At 31.7% G+C, this 5,651-nt stretch overlaps 1 long non-coding RNA gene across 1 annotated transcript in view; it reads right to left on the bottom strand.

Annotated features, from left to right (window-relative positions):
• Positions 1-5,302, bottom strand: part of LOC106691270 (uncharacterized) — a 15,122-nt gene extending 9,820 nt beyond the window's left edge. Inside the window, exon 1 of the long non-coding RNA XR_001344758.2 lies at positions 5,204-5,302. This is a non-coding gene — a long non-coding RNA (uncharacterized lncRNA). The remainder of the gene's footprint in view (positions 1-5,203) is intronic.
• Between the last annotated feature and the right edge of the window lie 349 nt (positions 5,303-5,651).

The following is a 5,651-nucleotide window of genomic DNA, read 5'->3' as shown; positions in this document are numbered from 1 at the left end:
GTTAACGAATGTATTTTCATAAAAGTCAACTAATCCTGATCAAAAAGATTTTTAAAATAATTTTTAAATGATAATAATAATGTTATTTGACATTCAAGTAAAAATTATAATTTTAATATTTTTAAGTTGTTTCAGCTTGATATTGTAGTTTAGTAAGCAAAAAATCTTGTATTTTCATTACATTAGGTTCAGTAGTCTTTTAGGCATAAAACTAAAGAACTGGGCAACGAAATCGTAATAATTAGAAACAAAAAGTTATTACTTTACTATTAAAAAATCAACTAATCTTATTTTTAAATTAAATTTTGCTACTTATCAAACGCTGATAAATTCATTGTTTGGTGTCATATTAATTTTAAATTTAAGTATTTAAATTAAACCAGTAAAAGTGATATAATAGACTAGATGAAATATGGTTTTCCCTTGCTTGTTCTTTGGGAATTCACTAATTTGACTAATCATTCTTCTTCTTAAAAAGAAATTAATAATTATAATGCCAAATGTGGTTTTTTTGTTGCAGTAATTCGTCTATCTTTATTTTATTTTTAAAAATTGTGATAAGGATATTTTTATTAATTTAGTTGATAACAAAGCTTTGAGATAATTATCTTGTATACTGCTGACGATTTTGCGCATATAAAATTAATACTTTGCTGGATAATTATCTTTAATGGATACAGACACTGCTGTCGTGAGTCAACCTTGTGGGGTCAATGGACTAAATAAAATATGGTTATCCTTTGCTTGTTCTTTGGGGATTCACTATTTTGACTAATCATTCTTCTTCTAAAAAAGAAATTAATAATTATAATGGCAAATGAGGATTTTTTGTTGCAGTAATTCGTCTATCTTAATTTTATTTGTTAAAATTGTGATAAGGATATTTTTATTAATATACTTGATAACAAAGCTTTGAAATTATTATCTTGTATACTACTGACGATTTTGCACATATTAAATTAATACTTTTTTACAAATATTTTTGGGCATGCAGTAAGGTACATTTTTGCCATTCTTTAGCTGGTTACTAGTAAGAAGGAATTTCAATCACCAAGCCGAACTCATAATATAATCAAAGGGAGAAAACGTTTTTTTGTCATTTAATATGAGCTCAAAAGAAATAAAATAATCTTTCAGCGGTAATGGTCCCAATATTTTTCCAAAACGACTCATAAATCATCCCAAACGTCATCTATCAAACCCCATTTAACCTCAGATATTGGGACTTGTCAAACCACTTTTTTTATTTTTTCTAAAGGCCCTCAATTTTCACATCAACTTTATTCTTTTCTAGAAGTTGTTTTATTATTAATTGTTTCTTTTCGCGAAAAAAGTATTGTTTAGAGAATCGAGAAGAATACTTTCCTCATTTCATACTTGTAATAAGGTTTATATTCCTTATCGGTAACATTTAGTAATAGTATTATATATTATACAATATATTTGATAAGATACAAAGGTGATGACGAACATAATAAAGATTCATTACACCTTTAATTAAAAGAAGAAAAAACTAGCTCGTATACTCTTTTCAGTCTTAACTAGACACTTTTACAAATAATTCCATTGCCATCTTAATCATGTCTTCATCACTGGAAACGTTGTATTAAAAAAATAGCCTGCAGTAACTGTCTCCCTGAAGTTCCTACGACCTCCCAGAAGCCTAAAAAGGATCTAAAAAGGGGAAAACCGCAAGTGGGACACATGATCTTCCTCCGTTTTCCTGAAAACGAGCAAGTCGTCCATGCATACCTGGCACATGGACTCGTCGATTCCCCGTAAGAATTCGTCCATCAATGGTTGGAACGTAATGGGGGTATTCTTCAGTCCGAAGGGCATCGTAAATTTGCAATGCCCCTTTCGAATGTAAAAGCAGTCTCGTGCTGATCCTCCGTGTGCATCTTGATTTAGTGGTAGCCGGCCTTAAGATCTAAAGTACTAAAGATCGTTGCCCCACCCAGTCTATCTAAGACATCTTCTAATCGCGGTATCGGGTATCTCTCGTCTACCGTGTTCTTATTAAGTAAGGCCCCGGTAATCAATTACTAACCTATATTTTCTCCCCTGTCTCCCGGTGTATCCTTCTTCCGCACTGTCCATAGGGGGCAGTGATATGGGGAGGTACTATTTATGATGATGCCCTATTTCTTTAGATTCTCTAACTCTTCCCGGATATGCTGTCTAAGCGCATGTGGATACCTCCTACTTTTTACGTAAGTAATTTTATCTTGTTTCAGGGGGATTTGGTACTTTGGCTGTCCGGTCACACCCCCCCCCCCCCGTAATTCTCCCTCCTCGAAGAAAATATCTGTATGTTTGTTATTGAGACAGTTTTCCAGTCTCCAATTCCTCCCTCTCCTATCCGTTTGTTTTCTCCCATTCGAAGCTCGCGACACCGATATCTCCTCTTCCCCAACAGAATCCTCAACAGGCCCTTGCTATACCTAATCTCCGAACTTGCCTTCCCTAATAAATCGCAACCTATAATAGTCTGACATTCACGGGGAATTTTCTCCACGACATGAACCCTCAATACCCCTTTTTCGATCTCCCATTCCCGTAAATCAATGTCCGCCTACCTTATTTCCTTAGCCAGTTGTACTTTCATTATCCCATCGAGGAAATTCATCTGCCAACTGACCACGTCCGCTCCCTCATTTATTTTGTGACGAGGTTAAACTGGCCCAACAGCGTTGCTTTTTTTTTTTTTTTTTTTTGTTATTGTCTTTGCTTTTTCCTAACCATCTCCAAAAACATATAATAGATGTCTTCTTCCGGGGTCCACCTGCCTCCCCGTAGGCCTTCTTTAGTTTTTCCTTAATTACTGACCATGATGTCCCCTCGTTTGCCTGAATCTGGTTCAGGATATTTCGTTTTATCAAACAGACGAGAGCTCCCGTTAGAGAAACAGCATCGGCCTGGTTTAGGAGATCCTCGGAGACTTTAACTGCCATCCTCTCCACCCTTCATGAAATGGTTCAATTCACCAATCTCCCCTGAAAAGCGCTCTTGATCTGGAATTGCTTTACTGAGATCCTCTGAGGTTGCTGCTCTTACTTTCATTTTAGTCAACATGATGGCGTGAGCTCTATCTTCGGGACTACCGGAACAGCAAGGGACTGACGACCTACCGGGTTGGTTACTGGAACTTGTAGAACTTACTGCCTCAATAAGTGCTGTGGTTGTGATTGATTATCACCGTTAACCACCTTGATTACTTAAAAAAAATTGGCAATATAAAGAGAAGAAAAGAAAAAAAAATGAATTTTTGATCAGAGAACAGAGTTCACAAAAAGGGAGAGAGAAAAAAAAATCTTCGAACTGTGTTTTCAGGTCTCGGCACCACTTACGAGCACTCGAACTAAAAGACTTGACTATGAACATGCCTCATAAACTGTTTACACTTTTATATCTTTGAGATGAGATTTTACGTCCCAGAATTGTTTATTATTTATTTAACAGTGATTCTGAACTGATCATGTCTTCGTTCCGTCAAATCCATTATTTTTTTAAGATTATTTCTAAGTTGAATTAATCTTAGCAAATCAGAAATACTCGTTTATATTGAATTTCTTATAAAAACTCGAGTTTTCAAAATTTCAAAATGGCTATATTTTAACAATGTAATTGAATGTATAAAACCACGTAACATTATGTGATCCGTTAATTTTTTTTTCATTAAAACTATTGTATATAATTTGCTGTTTTGTTATTTTCAGGTAAATTTTTATTATTTTCCTTTTAAGCCGAGTTTTTATTATTTTTTTAGTAATCATATTAAGCATATATGTGATCAAGTCAGTATTTTCCGAAAACCAGTTCTAATCCCTGTGGGGGATGTTTACTTCTTGTAGTTCAAAGAAATAAAGATTTCACAAAGTAAAAAGCCATTTATCATGTTGTTTTGATCGATAAGAACAATTTTGGGGTTAATTATTTGTTTTGAAACTCTGAAAAACATGCCATCTTCGTAGTAGTTAGCTGATAATTTATGGGGCGATTACCCCAACCACTTTAAAAACATTTAAAATCTCAATATTCTTGTTCTTCTTGCATTGCATAGAAATAAATATTAGTAGTGAACTCCTTATGTTTATTTTAATTGGTTGTATATGAATGGGAATATAATTTGGAAAATATCACCATTTAATCGATTTATTATTTTTTCGTAAAAATTAATTTTTCATTAGTTTTATATTACATAAATGATTAAAATTTATCAGCAATGAAAAACACATAAATAGCTTTCCCCTAGAGGGCATTTCTCAGAATACGGCAGTTTTAAATAAAAGGATCTAAACAGAAACTTCTAACTAAACAAAAATAGTATATTTTTGATTTATGGCCCAGAATGCTTCGTTGTTTACCAATTTATTTTAAAATATATTAAAGAAACTTCATAGATTTTACGTAACCCTTTATTTTTACCAATGACACTATTTTTACATTTGTTTATAAATTTTTTATAAAGGAAAATTGTCATCCCTTCATACACTATACTCAATTTAGAAGAGTGTATAAAACTACCAGGCCCACTGATATGTATTTAACTTACCTACTTACTTATATGCTTCTTTAACCGTTTAAAAAGTTCTTACAAATGGTTAAAATAAAGTAAAATTCTACTTGTTTTATAATAAAGTTTTTATCTATATTATTATATGCTAGTTACAAATATCTAACTTGAATAAGTTTTTAGTTATTGCTCTAAACTTGCTAAAAAAAAAAAAAACAGTCAATATACCATCTTTTCTGTAGGAATATTTTCTGTTCGCACTTTTTGTTACTTTTAAAATCTTCTTTTATCTCCTTCAATAGTTTCAATGACATCCTGGACAGCCATTATAATCACATCAAGATTTGAATACGAAGAGAGAAAAACTATTTTAAAATACACAACGCATAAAAATATTTTTAAAAAATTTATGTTGAATTCCGCTTTTCCCAACAGTTTTTTTTTTTTTTTCACGGAGATTAATTTTGTTCGTCCAGGCTTTAACAAATCTACAACATGGTATCTCATATTTTATGAAAAAATATTACAAATACATAAATTAGGAATAACCACTGGCATACATAAAAAGAAATTTATTTATTTCTTTAGTACCCAAACATATTTTTTATCAAAAGAGATTGTGTAAGTTGTCAAAAATCGGTTACTATACTTTAATTGGAAAAATGAAGTATTATTTAGTGGACATACCTCTTGTTGAGCTGCCACGAGGCTCACACCTACAACGAAGAGGAATAGTATTATCTTCATGGTACTGATCCTTGTTGAGGGTTTGGTATCAGGAACAGCGGTGATCTTGTATTTATACCTCTGAGGAGGAGGTCAAAGGAATAAATAATTCATAGCCTGGTCACAGTTATTAGCAGTTTTATCGCTTAATTGATTAATATTTTCGATTATCACCACTTTAATTTGAAAAAACAATTTATTACGCATTTGATTATTTTGAAATATTACCTTGAAAATATTGATATTAAAGCATTTTTATTTATATTATTTAAATTTTTAATTTAAATTTTAAGAACTAATACCATATGATCAGAATTAGATATATTTTCTTATAACAAAAATACAATATAAATTTTTAAAACTAAATTTTCTCATCGGATGAATATGAATTTTATTTTCGTCTAAATTG

The sequence above is a fragment of the Halyomorpha halys genome, unplaced genomic scaffold, assembly GCF_000696795.3.
Source record: "Halyomorpha halys isolate HHAL.00 unplaced genomic scaffold, Hhal_1.1 Scaffold2201.1, whole genome shotgun sequence".
Taxonomy (NCBI): domain Eukaryota; kingdom Metazoa; phylum Arthropoda; class Insecta; order Hemiptera; family Pentatomidae; genus Halyomorpha; species Halyomorpha halys.
Note: the sequence above shows the minus strand (reverse complement) of the source record. Positions and strands in the feature narration are given on the sequence as shown.